The sequence below is a fragment of the Mastigoproctus giganteus genome, chromosome 11, assembly GCF_048544385.1.
Source record: "Mastigoproctus giganteus isolate SK-2022 chromosome 11, ASM4854438v1, whole genome shotgun sequence".
Lineage (NCBI taxonomy): Eukaryota > Metazoa > Arthropoda > Arachnida > Uropygi > Thelyphonidae > Mastigoproctus > Mastigoproctus giganteus.
The window spans coordinates 147,844,955-147,869,989 of NC_143585.1; the positions used below are offsets into that span (position 1 = coordinate 147,844,955).

Consider the following 25,035-nt stretch of genomic DNA (forward strand, 5'->3'; position numbering starts at 1 on the left):
TGCCTTATGCACAAGAGGGAGCTCTGGCATCGAGTTGGGCAGCTGAGAGTTTGATAGGTCCTCATTTCAATTCCGTTGAGGGCATCCATCCTACTCTTCAAACTCTCATAGACACCCAAATGCTGAGTTGGCACCTAATTTCTTGACACTATACTAAGCTAATGCAGTAATAAGTATTCCCCTATATAGTTTTATGTTATACCTTGGCTATCAAGTTTTTATTATTATTATTATTAGCTACATGGTGCAAGGAAACCTGAGGCTTATGCACAGCCAAAAAAAAAAAAAAAAAAAAAAAAAAATTCCCGAATTACCCTGAGAGAGAGAGAGAGAGTCACCAAGAAAGAGAAGAAGGATGATATCCAGCTCAGGACCCTGGGTGTACCAAGCCCGTACTCACCAGATGTGAGTACGGGCTTGGTACACCCAGGGTTCGAGATACGTGCTATCAAGTTACTTTATACTGTAATGATCACAATGTTAAATTAGTTATATCCTTAGCTAAATACAAGATATATGCCCAAAAAATGATTAAACCTTCAACGTACTTATTTATTACAATTAAAACTCTACTATTCTTCTGCACTACTGGGTACACTATGATAATCCTGCCAAACACCAATACGATATCGGTAGGAATAGCGAGTTGTAACTTACAAAATTACTAGCTAAATTTGAAAAATATGCTAACAAACGCTACTAAGTCTATTTAATATACAGCAGATTCTCGATTAACCGGGATTGGATTAACCAGGAAGCAGATTAACCGGAACACTTCATGATTCCAAATAAAAAAATTAACAAGATTATTACCTTTGCAACCCCTGCTGTCCTCAAACACACTGCTCAAAAAAAAAAAAAAAAAGAGACCGAATGTTTAGTTTGTTTTAGTGTGTCGCGTCGATTGTTGTGTTCCATCGCACCGCAAAAGCACAAATTTTGTTTCGTTATTTATGTTAGGGATATCGGAATTTTTTTTTTTTTTTGTTTAGAAATTGTGAAAATGATGGGCAAACACAAGAGTTGTGCTTTCATTTAAACAAAAACTTGAAAACGGTGCACCCGTTAAATCTCTAAAGAACTGTTATAATGTTGGTGACCAAACCATATGCGACATTGTAAAAAATAAACAGAAGTATCGTATTGGACATGCAAGTAATGCATGGTATGTTTTTTTGTTTTTTATCTATTGCCATACTTTTTACTTAGGTTGCTGAACATTTTTCGATACAGTAAGTCCCAGACTTACGTAGCTTTGGACTTAAGTTACGTTATTTATATTTTTTTTATATGACTGAAGATTTCTATGAAGGAGATACACAATTTCACCATAATAATGTAAAAACTCACAGAATTCCAGCTATCAGTATTATCGCAAATGCAATAAGATCGAGTTTACTATCTGTTTATAACAGATTGCATTAACAGAAAAGTCCAATAACCCGGAAAGTGCAAACTGTTTTTATTGTTTTATGGTAGTGACCTCCAGAAATGTGCTTTAGTAAAATGTGAGCTCGCGTGGGGTGATAACAGTGAGCTTCCACCTTAACCCTGTGAAGTTCTTTTCGAAAAATTTAATTTTGATTGTTATCGTGGTGCCGACTAAGAGAATAAATGATAGCGGTACTAGTAAATCTATCAAGAAAAGGAAAGCGATCGAGTTGGATCAGAAAATTAAAATAATAAGGATGTATGAAAATGGCCAAACATTAACAGGTATCGTGTGGAATTCAGATTTGTCAGTGGCAATGGGGAACACAAAAAAAAAGGAGAAAGACAATATGAGAAGCAGTCGACACCAATGAAGGTCAACTATAATAATAACCGAGGCTATGAAATACAAATCAGTTTTTACAGTTCAATAACGCATTTTTTTCTTTCTTTTATGTTTTCTTTTCTTATGTGCCACTCCGGCTACTTCACCTCTGTCCCTAGATAAAGTTTTTAATTGAACTAATTAAAAATATATAACTTTTTTTCTTCATTCTTCTGAGGATATCATGTGGTTTTTGTAATTTTGGCATATCAAGGATATAGTAGCAATAATTTATTAGTCATTCTCGAATTACGCAAATCTCGACTTATGTAAGAAGTCCTGGAACGTATTTTTTACGTATGTCGGGGACTTACTGTATTTTTGGATTAACTGGGAAATCAATTATGCGGGAATATTTGTTTACCATCTATCCCAGAAATTTGAGAGTCTACTGTATTTGTAAAATTTGTAAAACACAAATTAATAAGTTAACTAATCATTAAAAATACAATAAAATTTCAAAGAAAAGACGACTACATGTGCAAAGAAGTCCACATCTTCACACGTATAGTCTTGTTCCCAGACTCTGAATGTACAGGATTTTAATTGTAATAAATAAGGAGTTTGAAGGTTTCAATCACTTTCTGGGCAGATATCTTTAGTATTTAAATAAGGATACAATTAATTTAACTTTATGATCATTACAGTATAGCATAACTTGATAGTGCATATATCTTAAAATTGATAGTGTGCGTTAATATAAAACTTGATGGCGTAATACGTATGGTTGCATTAGCTTAATATAGACAATTGATCATTTAAATTTATTAACCTTATTAATTTTCATTGTTAATTAATTAAATCGTATTTAAGCGTACATCATGCCACAGACTAGAGCAGCAAAGCAACTTGCTGCTCTAGTCTGTGGAGCAGGAGAGGAAGTGCTGTGGCTTGGGGGAGAACCAAATGGGGTGATTCTCCAATGCATCACAGCCTAAAAAAATGTGCAAATTGTGAAATGTTTGCAGACTTCCTGAAAAAGGACATGATCTAGCCAAGGAGGAGAATATCTTTGTGTGTGTGCTAGGTGCACAGTATCAAGAAATTAGGTGCCAACTCAGCGTTTAGGCATCTAAGAGAGCTTGAAGAGTAGATTGATGCCCACAAAGGAATTGAAATGGGGGGGGGCATCAAGATCTCAGTTGCCCAACTCCAGCCAGAGCTCATGCTTGTGCATCAGTCAACACAGCAGCACTCTTCAGGTTAAAATGCACTGGTCTCACAGGAGCTAGTTATTGTCGGTGTCTGTCAGGGAGCTGGGAAATATACAAAGGGTACTAGGAAAGTTTTGCAATACAGCTTTGTTTATTTAATTTTTTCAAAGTAATTTCCTCTACATTCAATACACCTCTCCATCCTCCGAAACCAATCTTTAAACCAGTTCTGCCAAGTTTCACAAGGGAGTAAAGCACACTCGTTGTCCCAAGCCCATAGAAGGTCCTCATCACTGGAAAACCGCCTCCCTTTTAGCTTCATTTTCACATGCGGGAACAGTGCAAAGTCGCAGGGAGCAAGGTCTGGACTGTAGGGAGGGTGCTCGAGAAGTTTCAGTCCTGTCGTGGTCAAATATTCGGTGCAGGCTTTGGCGCGGTAAGCTGGAGCATTATCGTGATGGAGGTACCAGGTGTCCATTCTTGACTTTGGCCGCAGGTTCTTCATAGATCCAATGACTTTAGGCAGGCATTGTTCAGTATACCACTTAGCTGTGACTGTCTTCTACATGTCCAAAATGACACGTTCCACAATTCCACTCGATTTGAAAAATACAGCTATCATTTTCTTCTTTACAGATCGGGATTTTCTGACAATTACGGGTGTGTCGTCATCATCAAAGACCCAAACTTTGTTTTGAAACTTGGTCGGCAGATCGTAATAGTACAGCCAAGTCTCGTCACCTGTCACGATGTTGTTCACATGCTGAGATTGTCCCTTATCAAACTTTTTTTAACATCTCCCGGCACCAAGTCACACGTCGTGTCATCTGCTCTTCAGTCAGTTGATGCGGCACCCAGAGAGAACAAAGTTTCTTCACGTGCAAATGATCTTGCAGAATCGAACGAATTGCTGGTGCATTTAGGCCCAAAGTATCCTCTATCTGTTGGTAGGTCACTCGCCTGTTTTCGTCAAGCATTTTCCTCACAGCAGTAACGTTTTCCTCCGTAACTGACGTTCGTGGCCTTCCCGGCCTCTCAGAATCCTCCAGAGTGAAATTTCCCCTTTGGAATTCTCTATACCACCTGAATATCGTTGTACGATGTGGACAATCATCATCTAGTGCAAGAGTCATTTCTTCTAAGCACTGGTCTATGGTTAAACCACGCACGAAATTATACCGCAAAACTGTCCTTATCTCATTTCGTGACCACGATGCCATCGCAAGCACTTTACACTCTCACTACTAATGAATAACTGAGCCCATCGACTTGGCGCGGCGGCTACTATGCACGTATGAACATGTCTCAACATGCAGCAACAAGCAGCTTCCTGTGATTCATTGTTGCGTCATATTGCAAAACTTTCCTAGTACCCTTTGTATTGTGCAAAAAGGATGGAATAGGACCAGAGTATGTCTGCCAGGGGCAAACGTTGATGATGCTGTAGAGCAGATATCATCTTTTAAGGGCACAAAGGATGATGTTGTACACATTGACAGTAGGAGATCTGTAGAATTACTTATCAAGTACAGGTCAATGTTGAAAAAAAGTTGAGAGTTAGGATTAAATTTGAAAATGTCTTCAATTCTGCCCAGGCACAAGAGAAGGAAGTATATAATGCAAAAAAAAAGTAAACTGCAGACATTATCAACCCACTGCAGGATGGAAGCCTCCTCAACAATTCATGTGAGGGAAATGGACCATAATTTTCCACGCTGGTCCAGTGCGGTTGGCAGATCGACTGTATTTAACAGTCAGGGGCTTGAACCCCGGCCTACTCAAAGAGCGAGTGCTACTGCACTCCCGCTCCCGATCACTTGGCTGCTGAGGCCGTACAATATATTTAGCATTAGCATTAGTAGAGGCATATGATGCAAGAAAGCAAGCAGCATCAGCCAAGAACAAAAAAAAAACCACAACAATTTCACCCCTCCATTCATTGGAAATATCTGTCCAGTTGAGCCTTAAATTTATTTAGGCTATCAACTTCCACAACAAAAGATGGAAGTCTGTTCCACCAATCAACTACCTGCTGGCTAAAGGCAAATTTCCGCACATCTATCCTACATCTGTCTTTCCTCAATTTGAATTTATGCCCTCTCAGGTTATTATTCTGAGCAAGAGGAAGAATCCCATCGGCATTGAGCATGCTCAAACCATTCAAGGCATTATACACCTCTATCAGATCACCTCGCCAGTGCTTAGTCTCCAGACACTGTAATTTTAAAAAACTTAAGCCTTTCTTTGTTAGAGCAACCCTTTGTTCCATTCACTAATCTTGTTACTTTCTCTGTACTCATTCCAGCAGCTCTACATCCTTCTTGAAATGAGGCCTCCAGACATGTATACAGTACTCAAGGTGTGGCCTGACCATTGCCTTATACAAGGGAATAATCACCTCCTTATCCCAGCTAGAAAAATTCCTGTATATCATTGACAAGACACCATGAGCTACTCTAGCAGCCCGTCTGCACTGTTCAGAGAACTTTATATCTGCCTGCACAATTACCCCCAAGTTCTTTTCATTCTCTACCACTGTCAGTGTAGTACCACAGAGTTGATATGTTGCTCTGGGGTTACTGTTTCCCATATGTAGTACTTTTTATTTGTCAATGTTAAACTTCATTTGCCACCTGTCAACCAATCTGTTCAACCTTTCCAGATGCTGTTGCAGCAGCAGAATAGCGTCAGTAGTGTACTTAACAACCTTGCCAACCTTTGTATCGTTTGCAAACTTGGACAATAAGCTTGATATACCATCATCAATATCATTTATAAATACAGAAAACAATAATGGACACAACACTGAACCCTGAGGGACTCCACTAATAACATTAGTCCATTATGAGCAGTGTCCATTGATTACCACTCTCTGCCTTCTTACCCTCAACCATTCCTTTATCCATAACAGCAATTTGCCTCCAATGCCACAATGCTCCAATTTGTGTAGCAGCCTTCCATGTGCAGCAGTATCAAAAGCCTTTCTAAGATCCAAATATATAATATCAAAGTTATTCCCTGCATCCAGTTCTTCTGTGACTGCATCATAGTATCCAATCAAATTGGCCAGGCAAGACTTTCACTTAACAAAACCATGCTGTTTCCGAGCTATAACTGAAGTCTTGTCTAGATGATCCTGCAGCGCTTCTTTAACCAGTGCCTCCATTAATTTCCCAGAACAGAAGTTAAACTCACAGGTCTATAATTACTTGTATCAGCCTTTTATCCTCCTTTGTGAATTGGGGTCACATTTGCATGGACTGGAAACCTCCCCTGAGTTCAAATAAGCTTTCATAATTATGGCTAAGGGTTTGCTTAATTCGTTTGCTGCCTCCTTTAATATAACTGGATAGATCCCATCCACCCCAGGTGCCTTTTTTATGTTTATCCTCAACAATTTCTCCTCCACTTTCCTCTCAGTTATTACAAAATCATCTAGCTCACTGCCAGAGTTTACTTCACCTCTGGCATTCCCCTTCCTGAATAACTCCTCATGTGTGAATGTAGATGCAAAATACTCATTTAGATTGTTAGCCACCTGAGCAGGATCCTCAACTGTTGAACCATCAATATCCGGTAGACCAATCTGATTCATCCCTTTCCTTCTAGAATTTACATAGGTAAAGAACTGTTTTCTGTTTTTCTTTGCATCCTTTGCCAAGGATTTCTCATAATCTGCCTTTGCCTGCCTAACCTTGATGTTGTAGAGCAGATATCATTTTTTAAGGGTACAAAAGGTGATGTAGTTGTACACGTTGGCACTAATGATATTAGGAGTAGGAGACCGGCAGAATTATTTAACAAGTACAGGTCACTATTGAACAAAAGCCGAGAATTACGGTTGAATTTGAAAGTGTCTGCAATTCTGCCCAGACACGATAGAAGGGAGTATATGATGAGAGCCTTATCGATCAATTCGGCCCTTGAAAGAATGTGCAAGGCTCAAGGGGTAGAATTTTTTTCAGCCTGGACTGTACTAGTTAACAGGAGAGACTGCTTCTATAGGGATGGGATACACTTAAATAGAAAGGGTGCAAGAATATTTGCTGATGCTATCGAGGCAGTGTTAGGTGGGTCGGAAAACTGATAGCTTGGGGGGATACAAGGACTAATAGTTTAACAGTAGCCGTAGGCAGAGGTGAAGGTGATTGTTGCACAACTTCTATTATTATTATTATTATTATTATTATTATTATTGTTAGCTATATGGTGCAAGGAAGCCTGAGGCTTATGCTGCACCAGCCAAAAAACAGAGAGAGAGAGAAGTAAAAGGAAATAAGTAGCAACCTGGAGCGTGGGGTGTTGGGGGTTTCAGGGACAGATGGCAGTCATCCTGAAATAGGTGGGTATATGGGATGTGTTAGGGTAACTAGGAATAGGAGTAGGAGCATGTATTCTTGCAAGTATATCAATGCTAGAAGTATAGTAAATAAATTTTATGAATTTGAAGTGTTGGTCAAGACATCAAAGGCGGATATTGTTGGGATAGCCGAGACGTGGTGTCACACAGATATAAGGAATGCTGAACTGGAATTTGGGGAGTACAATGTGTACAGAAAGGATAGACAGGATAGAAAGGGTGGAGGTGTTATGCTGTTAATTAAGAAAAACATAAAATCAAAAGAAGTGCTTCCAGTTGATATAGATGAACAGTGCACTGTTGAGTCAGTTTGGTGTGACATAAGCACTGCGAAAGCAAAAATAAGAGTAGGAGTGTGTTATAGGCCTAATGACTTGAATGAGTACAATGAACAATTGTACAGAGAAATAGAGTGGGCTAGTAAATCGGAATGTCTTATAATGGGGGATTTTAACTTCCCAGATATTGACTGGAACTTGTGGGTTGGTCACTCACACACTAGTCGACTTTTGTGGATTTATTGGATGATTGTTTTCTGCAGCAGCATGTTCGAGAGGCAACCAGAAAAAGTAATACTCTTGATCTGGTTATCAGCAGTGATCATTCGTGTATTAAGAATTTGCAGATAAAGGAACCACTAGGTGGTAGTGATCACAGTGTACTGATGTGGGATTTACTTAAAGATTCAATTACCATCAGGGGTAAAGGAAAGGGTTTTTGCTTCTGTAAAGGTGAGTACAGTGGTCTCCGACATTTTTTAAATTCTGTACAGTGGGATCAACTGACGATGTCACCAACGGTAAATTCTAAGTGGGAAGCATTCAAGGAATTAATCGTGGATGCTACTAAAATTTTCATACCTATTAAGAAATATTGTTCAAGGTTTAAGCCTAAATAATTATCTAATGAACTAATGAGACTCGTAACAGAGGAAAAAAATGCATGGGATGCATATAAATTATCAAGCGACTCAGAAGCCTATGGCAGATATAAGCTAGTCTGTAATCAGGTCAAAAAGGAGGTTAGGCAGGCGAAGGCAGATTATGAGAAATCCTTGGCAAAAGATGCTAATAAAAACAGCAAGGATTTCTTTACTTATATAAACTCTAAAAGGAAGGAGATGAATCTGATTGGTCCACTTAACATCGATGGTTCGACTGTTGATGATCCTGCTCAGATAGCAAACAAACTGAATGAGTATTTTGCATCTACATTCACACATGAGGAATTATTACGGTTTGAAAATGGCAGAAGGTTATCAAATTGTAGCAGGATACTTAATGATTTTGTAATAACTGAAAGCAAAGTGGAGGAGAAATTTTTGAAGTTAAACATAAGAAAGCACCTGGGGTGGATGGGATCTATCCAGTTATATTAAACGAGGCGGCAAAGCAACTAAGCAAACCCTTAGCCATTATGAGGGCATCCTTAGACTCAGGGGAGGTTTCCACGGACTGGAGATGTGCAAATGTATCCCCAATTCACAAAGGGGGATCGAAGGGTGACACGAGTAATTACAGACCAGTTAGTTTAACTTCTGTTCCGGGTAAAATAATGGAGTCACTGGTTAAAGATGCATTGCAGGATAATCTAGACAAGACTGCAGCAATAATTCAGACACAGCATGGGTTTGTTAAGGGAAAGCCTTGTCTGACAAATTTGATAGGATATTATGTGATGTGGTTACAAAGGAACTGGATGCAAAAAATAATTTTGATATCATATATTTGGATTTCAGGAAAGCTTTTGACACTGTTGCGCATGGAAGACTATTGTACAAATTGGAGCAGAATGGTATTAAGGGTAAGTTGCTACAATGGATAAAAGAATGGTTAAGTGGAAGAAGACAGAGGGTGGTAATCAATGGGTGCTACTCTTCATGGACTAATGTTATTAGTGGAGTCTGACAGGGTTCGGTGTTGGGTCCACTGTTGTTTTGTATATTTATCAATGATATTGATGAAGGTATATCAGGCTTAATATCGAAGTTTGCAGATGATACAAAGGTTGGCAGTGTTGTTAATGACACCAGTGGCAGTGTGCTACTGCAACAGGATCTAGATAATTTGGGCAGATGGGCTAAGAAGTGGCAACTGAAGTTTAACCTTGACAAATGCAAAGTACTGCATATGGGTAGAAGTAACCCCAGAGAAACGTACCAACTGTGTGGTACTACACTTAAGGTGGTTGGGCCTCAGTAGGGGTCCAGCGGCTAAATAGCCAGATGAACAACGGTACACGACACTACATCCAACAATATCCATACACTTTTAAATCTCTGGCCTTTACAGTGTTCTGTAACACGCGACAATGCAGACTACACAAAGATGGGGGTAACCCCTGGTGCTGTTAGACCCTAAACACACTTTACACTTTACTTAAGGTGGTAGAAAATTAAAAAGACCTGGGAGTAATTGTGCAGTCAGATATGAAGTTTTCTGAGCAATGCAGACAGGCTGCCAGGACAGGTCATGGGGTTTTGTCAATGATACATAGGAATTTTGCTACCAGGGAGAAGGAGATGATTGTCCTTCTGTATAAGGCAATGGTCAGACCACGCGTACAGGTCTGTAGGCCTCATTTTAGGAAGGATTAGATTTTCTTGAACGTGTACAGAGAAGGGCAACAAGATTGGTGAGGGGAATGAAGGGATCCTCTTACCAAGAGAGGCTTAAGTTCTGCAAATTGCAGTGGCTGGAGACTAGGCACCTGCGTGGTGATCTGACTGAGGTGTATAAGGCCTTGAATGGGTTGAGCACGCTGAATTCTGATTTGATCCTTCCACTTGTTCAGATTACGAACCTAAGGGGGCATAAATTCAAATTAAGAAAAGACAGATGTAGAATACATGTGTTAAAATTTGTCTTTAGCCAGCAGGTGGTTAATTGCTGGAACAAACGTCCACAACGACAGTTTTTTTTTTTTTTTTGGCTGATGCTGCATATGCTCATACACTTGCTTTCTTGCATCACATGCCACTACTACTACTGCTACTACTACCTCCTTTGTGACTTGGTTACAGACCAGCTTATATCTATCATAGGCTTACATGTCACCCATTAACTTATATGTATCCCATGCATTTTTCTTCTCTGCCGTATGTTTCATTAGTTCATCTGACATCCATTTAGGCCTATACCTTGAACAATATTCCTTAGTTGGTATGTAAAGCCTAGTAGCTTCTAAGATAAGTTCTTTGAATGCTTCCCATTTTGAATTTGCTGTTGGTAACATCATCAGTGGTCCCACTGTATAGAATTTAAATACCATCTCAGACCATCGTAGTCGCCTTCACGAAAGCAAAAACCCTTTCCTTTACCCCTGATGGTAGTTACCTCTTTGAGTAAATCCCACTTTAGCACACTGTGATCACTGCCAACTAGTGGTTCCTTTATCTGCAGATTCTTAATGCATGAAGAATCACTACTGATAATCAGATCAAGAGTATTACTTCCTCTAGTTGCTTCCTGAACATGCTGATGTAGAAAATAATCATCCAATAAATCCACAAAAGCCTTGCTAGTGTGTGAGTGACCAACCCACAAATTCCAGTCAATATCTGGGAGATTAAAATCCCCTAATATAATACTCTCTGATTTATTGGACCATTCTATTTCCCTGTACAGTTTCTTATTATACTCATCAGAGTCATTAGGCCTATAGCACACTCCTACTCTCAATTTTGCTCTCCCAATGCTTATGTCACACCCAACTGACTCGACACTGCACTGTCCGGTGATGTCGACTGGCTTCACTTCCTTGGATTAGCATTAGTATTAGTAGAGGCATTTGATGCAAGAAAGCAAGCTTATGCAGCATCAGCCAAAAAAAAAAAAAAAAAACCACTTCCACTTCACCCCTCTGTTCGTTCAAAATACCTGTCCAGCCGAGCCTTAAACTTATTTAGGCTATCTACTTCCACGACAAGGGATGGAAGTATGTTCCACCAACCAACCAACCACCCGCTGGCTAAAGGCAAATTTCCGCACGTCTATCCTACATCTGTCTTTCCTCAATTTGAATTTATGCCCTCTCAGGTGATTATTCTGAGCGAGAGGAAGAATCCCATCAGCATTGAGCATGCTCAAACCATCCAAGGCTTTATACACCTCTATCAGATCACCTCGCTTGTGCCTAGTCTGCAGACACTGTAATTTGCAAAACTTAAGCCTTTCTTCATAAGAGCACCCCTTTGTTCCATTCACTAATCTTGTTGCCCTTCTCTGTACTCGTTCCAGTAGCTCTACATTCTTCTTGAAATGAGGCCTCCAGTCCAGTATACAGTACTCTAGGTGTGGCCTGACCATTGCCTTATACAAGGGAATAATCACCTCTTTATCCCTGCTAGAAAAATTCCTATATATCATTGACAATACACCATGAGCTACTCTTGCAACCCGTCTGCACTGCTCAGAGAACTTCATATCTGCCTGCACAAACACCCCCAGGTCCCTTTCATTCTCTACCACTGTCAGTGTAGTACCACAGAGTTGATACGTTGCTCTGGGGTTGCTGTTTCCAATGTGTAGTACTTTACATTTGTCAATGTTAAACTTCATTTGCCACCTCTCGGCCCATCTGCTCAACCTTTCCAGATCCTGTTGCAGCAGCATAGTGTCAGTAGTGTCCTTGACAACCGTGTCTACCTTTGTATCGTCTGCAAACTTGGACATTAAGCTTGATATACCATCATCAATATCATTTATAAATATGAACCAATTATAAATATGACCCAATACTGAACCCTGAGGGACTCCACTAATAACATTAGTCCACGATGAGCAGTGTCCATTGATTACCACTCTCTGTCCTCCCCTTCAACCACCCCTTTATCAATAGCAGAAATTTGCCTCCAATGTCACACTGCTCCAATTTGTGCAGCAGTCTTAAATGTGCAACAGTATCAAAAGCCTTTCTAAGATCCAAGTATATAATATCAAAGTTATTCCCTGCATCCACTTCCTTTGTGACTGCATCATAGTATCCAATCAAATTGGTCAGGCAAGACTTTCCCTTAACAAAACCATGCTGTGTCCGAACTATAACTGAAGTCTTGTCTAAATGATCCTGCAGTGCTTCTTTAACTAGTGCCTCCATTAATTTTCCTGGAACAGAAGTTAAACTCACAGGTCTATAATTACTTGTGTCAGCCTTTGATCCTCCTTTGTGAATTGGGGTCACATTTGCACATCTCCAGTCTGTGAGTACCTCACCTGAGTCCAAGGAAGCTCTCATAATTATGGCTAAGGGTTTGCTTACTTCCTTTGCTGCCTCCTTTAATATAACTGGATAGATCCCATCCACCCCGGGTGCCTTTCTTGTGTTTATCTTCAACAATTTCTCCTCCACTTTACTCTCAGTTATTACAAGATTCTCTAGCTTACTGCTAGAGTTGAATACAAATCTGGCTTTCCCCTCGCTAAATAACTCCTCATGTGTGAATGTGGATGCAAAATATTCATTTAGTTTGTTAGCTACCTGAGCAGGATCATCAACAGTTGACCCATCAATATCAAGTGGACCAATCTGATTCATCCCATTCCTTCTAGAGTTTACATAAGTAAAGAACTCTTTGCTGTTTTTCTTTGCATCCCTTGCCAAAGATTTCTCGTAATCTGCCTTCGCCTGCCTAACCTCCTTTGTAACTTGGTTACAGATCAACTTGTATCTATCATAGGCTTCTGTGTCATGTGTTAATTTGTATGTATCCCATGCATGTTTCTTCTCTGCCATATGCCTCATCAGTTCATCTGACATCCATTTAGGCCTAAACCTTGAACAATATTTCTTGGTTGGTATGTAAAGCCAAGTAGCTTCCAAGATAAGTTCTTTGAATGCTTCCCATTTTGCATTTGCTGTTGGTAACATCATCAGTTGGTCCCACTGTATAGAATTTAAATACTGTCTCAGTCCATTGTAGTCGCCTTTACAAAAGCAATAACTCTTCCCTTTACCCCTAATGGTAGTTACCTCTTTGAGTAAATCCCACTTCAGCACACTGTGATCACTGCCACCTAGTGGTTCATTTATGTGCAGATTCTTAATGCATGAAGAATCACTGCTGATAATCAAATCAAGAGTATTTCTCCCTCTAGTTGCCTCCCAGACATGCTGATGTAGAAAACAATCATCCAATAAATCCACAAAAGCCTTGCTAGTGTGTGAGTGACCAGCCCCCAAATTCCAGTCAATATCTGGAAAATTAAAATCTCCCATTATAAGACTCTCTGATTTACTGGCCCACTCTATTTCCCTGTACAGTATCTTATTATACTCATCAGAGTCATTAGGCCTATAGCACACTCCTACTCTCAATTTTGATCTCCCAATGCTTATGTCACACCAAACTGACTCGACACTGCACTGTCCAGAGATGTCCACTGGCTTCACTTCCTTGGATTTTATGTATTTCTTAACTAATAGCATAACCCCTCCCCCCCTCCTGTCCAGTCTATCCTTTCTGTAGACGTTGTCTCCAAATTCCAGTTCTGCATTCCTTATATCTGTGTGACACCACGTCTCTGATATCCCAACAATATCTGCCTTTGATGTTTTGAGCAATACCTCAAATTCATTTACTAAACTCCTAGCATTGGTGTACACGCAAGTATACATGCACCTATTTCTATTCTTAGCTACCCTAACACAACCCATGTGTTTACTTGTACCGCAATGATTCCCGGCAGTCTCTGAAATATCCTGCATCTTGTTTTTCAGGCTTCTGCTCATTCCCATAGAAGCAGTGCAAGAATCTCTTTCACCTCTGCCAGTGGCTACTGTTAATCTATTCGTCTTTGTCTCCCCCCAAGCTAGCAGTTTTCCGACCCACCTAACACTGCCTCGATAGCATCAGCAAATATTCTTGCACCCTTTCTATTTAAGTGTATCCCATCCCTGTAGAAGCAATCTCTCCTGTTAACAAGTACAGTCCTGGCTGAAAAAAATTCTACCCCTTGAGCCTTGCACAATCTTTCCAGGGCCGAATTGATCGACAAGGCTCTCATCATATACTCCCTCCTATCGTGTCTGGGCAGAATTGCAGACACTTTCAAATTCAACCCTATTTCACGGCTTTTTTTCAACAGTGACCTGTACTTGTTAAGCAATTCTGCCGGTCTCCTACTCTTGATATCATTAGTGCCAACGTGTACAACTATATCACCTTTTGTGCCCTTAAAAGATGATATCTGCTCTACAACGTCATCAACCTTTGCCCCTGGCAGACATACCCTGGTCCTGTTCCACCTATCCTTTTTACAAAGCATGTTCCCCATTTCCCTGACAATAGAATCACCAACAACTACTAGTTCCTTTGGGACCAGCGCATTCTCCCCGGGGGGTTGCCGCTGTGTTGCGCGACGACCAAGTGCAAGCTCTGGCGTTGATGTTGGCAGCTGAGAGCTTGATGGGCCCCCTCAATTTAGTTCCTTCGAGGGCATCCACCCTGTCCTTCAAGCTCTCATATAGGCCCATAAGAACGCTGAGTTGTTGCCTGATTTCGATATAATCCTTGCATCGCGCACACACAAAGACATCCCCCATGGCAATATCATGTCCCGTACCTGAATGCTCCACAAACATCATGCAAGCTGTGCATTTTAGAAGGCTGTGATTCAGAAGGCAACTGCCCCCCTCAGTTCTCCTCTGAGCCACAGCACTTCCATTAGCTTGAGCCTTTTGTTTTGCTGCTCTGGTCTGAGTCATGTTTTCTTTTAATTTAAATAAAATTTCAATTTCAGTTTATAACCCTAACTTATCTCCCAACACAGTTATAACGGGATATATATTTTTTAGTGTCAAGTATTAATTATCTCCGAGTTCCCTTTATATAACTTCCGTATCAGTTATGTATTAATTAATTATGTGACGTTTGTAATCTAAGTTGGTATATGTATTTAGTTAAAAGTACAATTTAAATGCCAACGAAGTTCAACAAGTTTAATAGATTTTACCGATCACTGAAAATATTATACTAATGCTATCTAGGTTCGATATATAACGATCGTATGACAAAGACAGCGGTGGGAAGTTACGACGGTAAATCTATGGACACTTAAGTATTAATTAACTTTAAAATCTCGTTGTCTCAATTCAGAATAAACTAACGATCCTCACTAGGTCTATAAACTACTTACAAAAAATAATTTGATGTAAAAATATTCAATAAGCGGCTCAATATGGCTAAAAAACGTCTCGTTCAGCGGAGTTGCGACTTGTAACACGTGGATACCCTTACCGATACTTTTATGCAATTACTGATACAATTGCAAGGCCGAGTAAAGAATAAATACACCAAATTAGTCAGAAAATCCCAAAATAATGCTATACTACTAAATTTAAATCAAAAGTTTTAGTAAAACAATAATTTCAAATCAATAAATAAGAAAAATCCACTTAGTGGCTTTTAACACGTCTGGCCCCTACTAGCCTCGTCAGCAGATCCCTCATCATACAGCAGATTTTATGTGTTTCTTAACTAATAGCATAACCCGTCCTCCCTTCCTATCCTGTCTATCCTTTCTGTACACATTGTATTCCCCAAATTCCAGTTCCGCATTCCTTATATCTGTGTCACACCACATCTTTGATATCCCAACAATATCTGCCTTTGCTTTTTTGAGCAATACCTCAAATTCATCAAATTTATTTACCAAACTCCTAGCATTGGTTTACATGCAAGTATACATGCACCTGTTCCTATTCTTAGCTACCCTAACACAACCCATGTGTTTACTTGTACTGCAATGACTCCCAGCAGTCTCTGAAATATCCTGCATCTTGTTTTCCAGGCTGCTGATTCCAATAGAAGCAGTGCAAGAATCACTTTCATCTCTGCCAGTGGCTACTGTTAATCTATTAGTCCTTGTAATCCCCGCAAGCTAGCAGTTTCTGACCCACCTAACACTGCGTCGATATCATCAACAAATATTCCTGCACCCTTTCTATTTAAGTGTATCCCATCCCTGTAGAAGCAGTCTCTCCTGTTATCAAGTACAGACCAGGCTGAAAAAAATTCTACCCCTCGAGCCTTGCACAATCTTTCCAGGGCTGAATTGATCAACAAGGCTCTCATCATATACTCCCTCCTATCGTGTCAGAATTGCAGATTGCCCAGACACGATATGATGAGAGCCTTGTAAATCAATTCGGCCATTGAGAGATTGTGCAAGTCTCATGAGGTAATATTTTTCCCAGCGTGGTCTGTGCATGGTAACAGGAGATTGTTTCTACAGGGATTGGATAGATTTAAATAGAAAGAGTGAAATAATATTTGCTGATGCTATCGAGACAGTGTCAGGTGGGTTGGAAAACTACTAGCTAGGGGGGCGATTCCAAACTAAGAGATTAACAGCAGCAGCAGGCAGAGGTGAAAGTGGTTCTTGCACAGCTTCTATTGGAATGAGCAGCAGCCTGGAAAGCAAGGTACTGGAGATTTCAAGGACTGCTGGGAGTCTTCATGGAACAAGTAAACAATGGGCTGTGTTAGGGTAACTAAGAGTAAGAATATGTGCATGGACACTAATCCTAGAAGAACAGCAAATAACTGTGATGAATTTGACGTGCTGGTCAAGACATCAAAGGCAGATATTGTTGGAATATCAGAGTTGTGGTTTCACACAGATACACCAATGAGCCAAAAGATTATGACCACCTACCTAATATGATGTTGGTCCTCCACGTGCAGCCAAAACAGCTTGTACCCGGTGATGTAGGGATGCTACAAGATTTCCAGATGTGTCTTGTGGTATCTGGTATCAACACATAACCAGCAGATCCTTAACTCCTGTATGGTCCGTGGATGCTGCAGATCGGAGTTGCTGTTTCTACATAAACCACAGATGTTCATGGGATTGATGTCTGGAGAATTTGGAAGCCAGGGAAATATCTAGAAGCCTTCCTCATGTTCCGCGAATCAGCCTTGAACAATCTGGGTAGTGCGGCATGGTACATTATCCTGCTGAAAGACGGCACCGCCTGAGGGGAAGACTGTTGCCATGAAAGGGTGTACCTGGTCATCAACGATGTTTAGGTAGGTGGTAGATGTCAGAGTTCCTGGCACATGGATGACTGGACCCAGGGTATCCCAGCAGAACATTGCCCAAAGCATGATACCACTGCCACCGGTTTGTGTTCATCATGCGGTGCAGCCAGGTTCAATCACTTCTTCAAGTAAACGATGTGCATGTACCCGGCTGTCCACATGGTGCAACAGGAAACGTGATTCATCGGACAAGATGACCTTCTTCCAATCACTCAAGGTCCAGTTTCGATGCTCACATGCCCATTGTAGGTGCTGTTGCCAGTGACCTGTTCTCAGAATGGGCACTTGGAGTGTGGCCTGCAGCTATGCAGCCCCATTTTCAGCAGGGTTCAATGTACTGTGTGTGTGTCGTGACACATTACTGCCATCACCAGCATTCCAATTACTGGTGAGTAGCGCCACAGTCACCCTTCTGTTGACATGTACCATGTGGAAGAGCCTTCGCTCACCTCGAGCATCGGTGAGCCATAGTCATCCACAACCTCATCGGTGGTTCATGGGTTTTCCCTCCTCAGACCACTTTCGGTAAGTACTAACCACGGCTGACCGTGAGGATCCCACCAGCCGTGCCATTTTGGAAAGTGGCCATTACAATTTGGCCTTTGTCAAACTCGCTTAAGTCTGCTGCTTTTCCCATCTGAAGAACAACAGTAACACTGATTAACGGAGCTCAGTATTAGGTGTTTTTTGTACCGTGTCCCGACTTGTGCACATCCTTTAGTTCACCTGAAGTTCCTTCGATTTGCATAATGACTCGCTGGTCATAATGTTTTGGCTCATCGGTGTATAAGAAATACAGAATTGGAATTTTGGGAGTACAATGTGTACAGAAAGGATAGAAAGGGAGGATGGCTCATGCTGTTAGTTAAGAAACACATAAAATCTAAGCCAGTGCGTCCAGTTGACATTGGTGGACAGTGACGTGTTGAGTCAGTTTGGTGTGAAATAAGCACTGGGAAAGCAAAACTGAGAGTAGGAGTCTGTCACAAGCATAATGACTCTTATGAGTATAATGCACAACTGTACAGATAAACAAAGTGGGCCAGTAAATCAGATGGTCTTATACAGGGTTTTTTAACTTCCCAGATATTGACTGCAATTTGTGTGTTGGTCACTCCCACACTAGTAAATCTTTTGTGGATTTATTGGTTGATGGTTTTCTATAGCAGCATGTTTGAGAGGCAAGCAGAGGGAGTAATACTCTTGATTTGATTATCAGCTGTGATTATTCATAGATTAAGAATCTATGAATAATCACAGCTGATTATCTGCAGATAAAGGATCCACTAGGTGGCAGTGATCACAGTGCACCGATGTGTGATTTACTGAAAGATGTAACTACAATCGGGGGATAAAGGGAAGGGTTTTTTTTTTCCTTTCATAAAGGTGACCCCAGTGGTTTCATACAGTGGGATTAACTGATGATGTTACCAACAGCAAGTTCTAAATGAACCATCGATATCAAGTGGACCAATCTGATTCATCCCCTTCCTTCTAGAGTTTACATAAGTAAAGAAGTCTTTACTCTTTTTCTTTGCATCCTTTGCCAAAGATTTCTCATAATCTGCCTTTGCTTGCCTAACTTCCTTTGTGATTGAATTACAGACTATCTTATATCTACCATAGGCATCTGTGTATCCCGATAATTTATATGCATCCCATGCATTTTTCTTCTCTGCCTCTACTCCAATTAGTTCATCTGACATCCATTTAGGCCTAAACCTTGAACAATATTTCTTAGTTGGTGAAAAGTCTAGTAGCTGCTAAGATTAATTATTATTATTAGCCATATGATGCAAGGAAGCCTGATGCTTATGCTGCACCAGACAAAAAAATTTCCCAAGTTACCCTGAGAGAGAGAGAGAGAGAGAGAGAGAGAGAGAGAGAGAGAGAGAGCAAGCATTAGAAGTAGAAAGAAATCACCAAGAAAGAGAAGAATGATGATATCCACTCAGCACCATGGTTCTGCCAAGCCCATACTCACCAGATATGAGCCCCTGGGGTTATTCCTTGATTCCTATCTGGTGAGTATGGGCTTGGCAGAACCATGGTCCTGAGTGGATATCATCATTCTTCTCTTTCTTGGTGATTTCTTTCTACTTCTAATGCTTGCTCTCTCTCTCTCTCTCTCTCTCTCTCTCTCTCTCTCTCTCTCTCTCTCTCAGGGTAACTTGGGAAATTTTTTTGTCTGGTGCAGCATAAGCATCAGGCTTCCTTGCATCATATGGCTAATAATAATAATTAATCTTAGCAGCTACTAGACTTTTCATACCAACTAAGAAATATTGTTCAAGGTTTAGGCCTAAATGGATGTCAGATGAACTAATTGGAGTAGAGGCAGAGAAGAAAAATGCATGGGATGCATATAAATTATCGGGATACACAGATGCCTATGGTAGATATAAGATAGTCTGTAATTCAATCACAAAGGAAGTTAGGCAAGCAAAGGCAGATTATGAGAAATCTTTGGCAAAGGATGCAAAGAAAAAGAGTAAAGACTTCTTTACTTATGTAAACTCTAGAAGGAAGGGGATGAATCAGATTGGTCCACTTGATATCGATGGTTCAATTGTTGATGATTCTGGTCAGGTAGATGCGGTGACATAGTAACACTACATCATTAGTCAGGTAGACATAGTAACAAATTAAATGAGTATTCTGCAACTACATTCACACATGAGGAATCCTGTAGGGAAGTCGAGGCCAGAAGCTTCCCAAACTCTAATGGAGAGTTAAATGATTTTGTAATAACTGAGAGCAAAGTGGAGGAGAAATTGAAGTTAAACATAAGAAAGGCACCTGGCGTAGGTGGGATCTATCCAGTTATATTAAAAATGGCAGCAAAGAAGGTAAGCAGGCACTTAGCCATGATTATGAGGGCTTGTTGTTGTTGTTGGTTTTTAGGAGCATTAGCAACTAAGGCCATATTGCTCCGGGATATGCGGTGGTCATTCCCTGAATGACCTTTCCGCATCCTCCCTATTTGGTGGTGACGGGCTCGAACCCCGGTCTAATCAAGAAGCGTGTGCTACGCACTGCTGCTCCTTCCCACCTGGCTACGGAGGCGCCACAATTATGAGGGCATCGTTGGACTCAGGGGAGGTCTCCACAGGAGTTCTGCAGATATATTCCCAATTCACAAATGGGGATCAAAAGGTGACACAAGCAATTACAGACCTCTTAGTTTAACTTCTGTTCCAGGGAAAATAATGGAGTCACTGGTTAAAGAAGCACTGCAGGATCATCTAAACAAGACTGCAGTTATAGTTCAGACACAGCATGGGTTTGTTAAGGGTAAGTTTTGTCTGTCCAATTTGATAGGATACTAAGATGTGGTCACAAAGGAACTGGATGCAAAAAATTATTTTGATATAATATACTTGGATTTTAGGTAGGCTTTTGATACTGTTGGACAGTGCAAGTCGGAGCAGTCAAGGCAAGTTTCTACAATGGATAAAAGGGTGGTTGAGTAGGAGAAGATAGAGAGTGATAATAATTGACACTGCTCTTCATGGACTAATGTTATTAGTGGAGTTTTCCAGGCATCCACATTCAGCCCATTATTGTTTTCTGTATTTATCAATGATATTGATGAAGGTATATCAGGCTTAATGTCCAAGTTTGCAGATGAAAGAAGGTTGGTAGGGTTGTTAATAACAGCAAGGATGGCATGCTACTGCAACAGGATCTAGAAAAGTTGAGGAGATGGGCTGAGAGGTGGCAATTGAAGTTTAACATTGACAAATACAAAGTACTGCATATGGGTAGGAGCCACCCCAGAGTAACATTCAATTTGTGCAGTACTATACTCAGGGTAGTGGAGAATGAAAAAGACCTGGAGGTAACTGTGCAGTCAGATATGAAGTTTTCGGAGCAGTGCAGATAGGCTGCAAGAGTAGTTCATGGGGTCTTGTCAATGATATACAGGAATTTTTCTAGAAGGGATAAGGAGGTGATTATTCCCTTGTATAAGGCAATGGTCAGGCCACACCTTGAGTACGTACTGTATACAGGTCTGGAGGTCTCATTTCAAGAAGGATGTAGAGCTGCTGGAATGTGTACAGAGAAGGGCAACAAGATTAGTGAATGGAACAAAGGGTTGCTCTTACAAAGAAAGGCTTAAGTTTTGCAAATTACAGTGTCTGGAGACTAGGCACCTGCGAGGTGGTCTGATTGAGGTGTATAAAGCCTTGAATGGTTTGAGCAAGCAACCATTGATGGGATTCTTTTTCTTTCTCGGATTCCACACCCGTGTCGGCATAAATTCAAATTGAGGAAAAATGGTTGTAGAATAGATGTGCAGAAATTTGCCATTAGCCAGCAGGTGGGTAGTTGATTGCTGGAACAAACTTTTATCTGTCAGTGTGTAAGTTGATAGCTTAAATAAATTCAAAGCTGAACTAGACAAACGTTTGGAGTGAATGGATGGGTGAGATGGGAAGTTTTTTTTTTTTTTTGGCTGATGCTAAAAAAGCTTGCTTATTTCATGATATGCCTTTACTAATTAGTCACATGAGGTAACAAGGGCTTGCCATAGAAACAAATGTAATTGTGAGCTTGCCAGGGATTCATGACCTGCCTAGTGATGCACCTCTGATTTGAGGCGCCTCCGTAGCCAGGTGGGAAGGAGCAGTAGTGCGTAGCACACGCTTCTTGATTAGACCGGGGTTCGAGCCCGTCACCACCAAATACGGAGGATGCGGAAAGGTCAGGGAATGACCACCGCATATCCCGGAGCAATATGGCCTTAGTTGCTAATGCTCCTAAAAACCAAATAATAACAAATATAACATAACCTCTGATTTGGGTCCTAGAAAAGAATAATCAAGTGCAGATTGCTCTAGTCAAAGGTGATCTACTTTCGTTAGGAGACGCTATTGTCAGGGAAACGGGTAATATTTTTTGTAATAAAAATACGTGGTCAGAATCAGAATGTGTTTGCCAGGAGCAACAACTGGTGATGACCAGTAGATAGTCAGATTTTAAGGGAGGTAAAGTGAGGATTATTATTCATGTGGGACTAATGATATTAAATGTACACAACCTGCACATCTGTTGCATAAACATAGGACTATACACTGAAAAAATGCCACAAGTTAGGTCACAATATTTATATGTCTGCAATTCTGAGTGAAAATGATAAGAGGGATCATATGCTGAAAGCCTTATGGATTAACTCAAGACCTGAGGGAATCTGCAAAGAGCTAGGGGAGAAATTTTTATCTGCATGGCCCGCATTTATAGGTAGAAGGAATCAATTTTGTAGATAAGATATTCATTTGAACAAAGGTGGTGGTGGTGTAAGGAATTTTGTCAATATCACTGAGATTACTTTAAGGGTTCAGGAAAACTACTGGTTGGGGGGGGAAGGGTAATCTAGATCTGCATTTATCTGATTATATGAGTCAAAGTAATGCTTACACTCACCTTGTGAATTCTTGTTTGTTACCACAACAGCCGATGTTGATAAGATTTTCTGAGGGTAGCAATGTTTCAAATGGGAGGGAAGATAAAGCTTGGGATACAAAACTAAACTTCAAGGAGTGTGTCAGGGTGGTAAACTGTAAAAGATTACTTAGTCTTAACTGTGTCTATGATAATGTCAGGAGCATTGTCAATAAAAAATAGCCGAATTTGAACTCCTAGTTAAGACAACTAATGCTGACTTAATAGGGCTAACAGAAATGTGGTGCCACCCAGAAATTGGGGATGATGAGTTTCATTACGGTATGTATAATATATTTAGGAAGGATAGAAGGGGTGGTAGGGTCATGCTTCTTATCAAAAGCAACCTTTTGTTGAAGCTGCCTTTTGAATGAATGAAATGAATAAGCATCACTACTCACTACAGCCTTTTGCTATAGTGATGCTTATTCATTTGTAAAATTATATTGTGCATTCTGCTGCTTGAAATTTAAAAATCGTGTCTACACAAGGCAAACACGCTATTTTTTTTCCAGATTTTACAATAATGAAAATCTTCCAATATGTCTTCCAAAATTCATATTACTTTGGCATTTTACTAAAAGACATTTAAGTACTATGATATGTACTATGAAATTTCAAGTATGACATGCACTATGAAATTTCAAGTACTGTGAAATGACTGCACATAACAGAACACCATTAATTCACTTTTTCCAAGTGGGCTACTACAGCACGCACGATGGCCAATTCATTTGTGAAAAGAAGCAGAAATTTGTAAAATTAAAAAAAAAAAAAAAAATTTAATTTAAAATGATGGAGAAAAACTGAGTGTTTGGAAAAAGATGCAGAAACTGTCACCAACTATATTATAATATGAGACAGGGAGCCAAATTGTATACAAAAGATAGATTCTCCATCCTAAATCCAAAGTTGGCAGCTATGATTGAATTATTAGTCAACAAGAGCTTTCAAAGACAAGAACATACATACCTAAGAATAGTGTTTGATGCTAAATATGGGAAATGCCACAGTTACCAGCAATACACTGACTATAACTTTAAAATTTAGAGATCTCATAAATACCCACAAATGTCCACAAAGTTCCATGTGCAAAGAACTCACATCCATGCATGATGTTATCATCTATCAACAACCTGTAAAACTATGAATGCACATGTACATTACATACAACTATGAATACATGCAAATAGTAAATGAACACATTGTATCCAGCAGAGAGGAACATATGTATATGCTGGAACATTACCTGAAAACAGTTGTTTAAAACTAATCAGTGTGATTTTTGTAAGCAATTTCAATGTTGTAAGACACCATCAAAATCTGTAATGTGGAAGCTAGTGAAAACATTTGGGAGACTGAGAATGTGAACATCAATTGTTGTGACCGAGTAATGTTTAGTATAGGTTAAAGAAAGTAGCAAGTCTCCCTAGGTCAGCATTTCCCAAACTGGGGTCTGCGGACCCCTGGGGGTCCAGTTCCAGGGGTCCACAAAATGGTGGTCAACCATATATGTATGTATATATATATATATATATATATATATATATATATATATATATATATATATATATATATATATATAATATTATGTAATATATATACACATGCATATAACATATGCACATGTTATATATAGGGGTCCACAAACTGTTTTTAATATTGAAAGGGATCCGTGAACTTTTTTGATTTTTTAAAGGGTCTGTAGTTTGGGAACTTCTGCCAAACCACAGGTCACTATGGAAGATTTTTTTTTATGAAAACCCCAAACACGAAAGGTATCAAAACCTATAGTACTTAGTACTGTGCATGGGTTGAAGGAGAAGTATGGGGGGGGGGGGTGCCGGAAACTTTGCTCTAGAGACTAAACATGGGTTTCACCACTTCAAGCCTCCAATAAGCAAAGTGGTGGTATTTCACCGGTTGATGAAAGTCATCTACCACCTGTAAATAGCACAACAAAACAGAACATCAAGTGGTAGCTGTTGTGGAGTGGTGACTTTTTGTGAGCTATATCAAAGACAACCACAACAATAATCACACAGTTGGAAGACTTGAAAAGACCTGAATTTTGAATATGGTTTATCATATAAAACTCGTTATGCACAAAGTGCATGTCACGAAGCAACTTTTGCTACCAGATTCTGGATAGTAGTGAAGCCATTACTAAAATCCCATTCAGCATATAAAACATTACATATAAATTACATTCTGTGAA

The 25,035-nt window shown here is 40.0% G+C and overlaps 1 protein-coding gene across 3 annotated transcripts in view; it reads right to left on the minus strand.

The window, feature by feature from the left end:
- Nucleotides 1–25,035, minus strand: part of LOC150078508 (rho GTPase-activating protein 39-like) — a 789,750-nt gene that overhangs the window by 21,938 nt on the left and 742,777 nt on the right. The window lies entirely within an intron of this gene.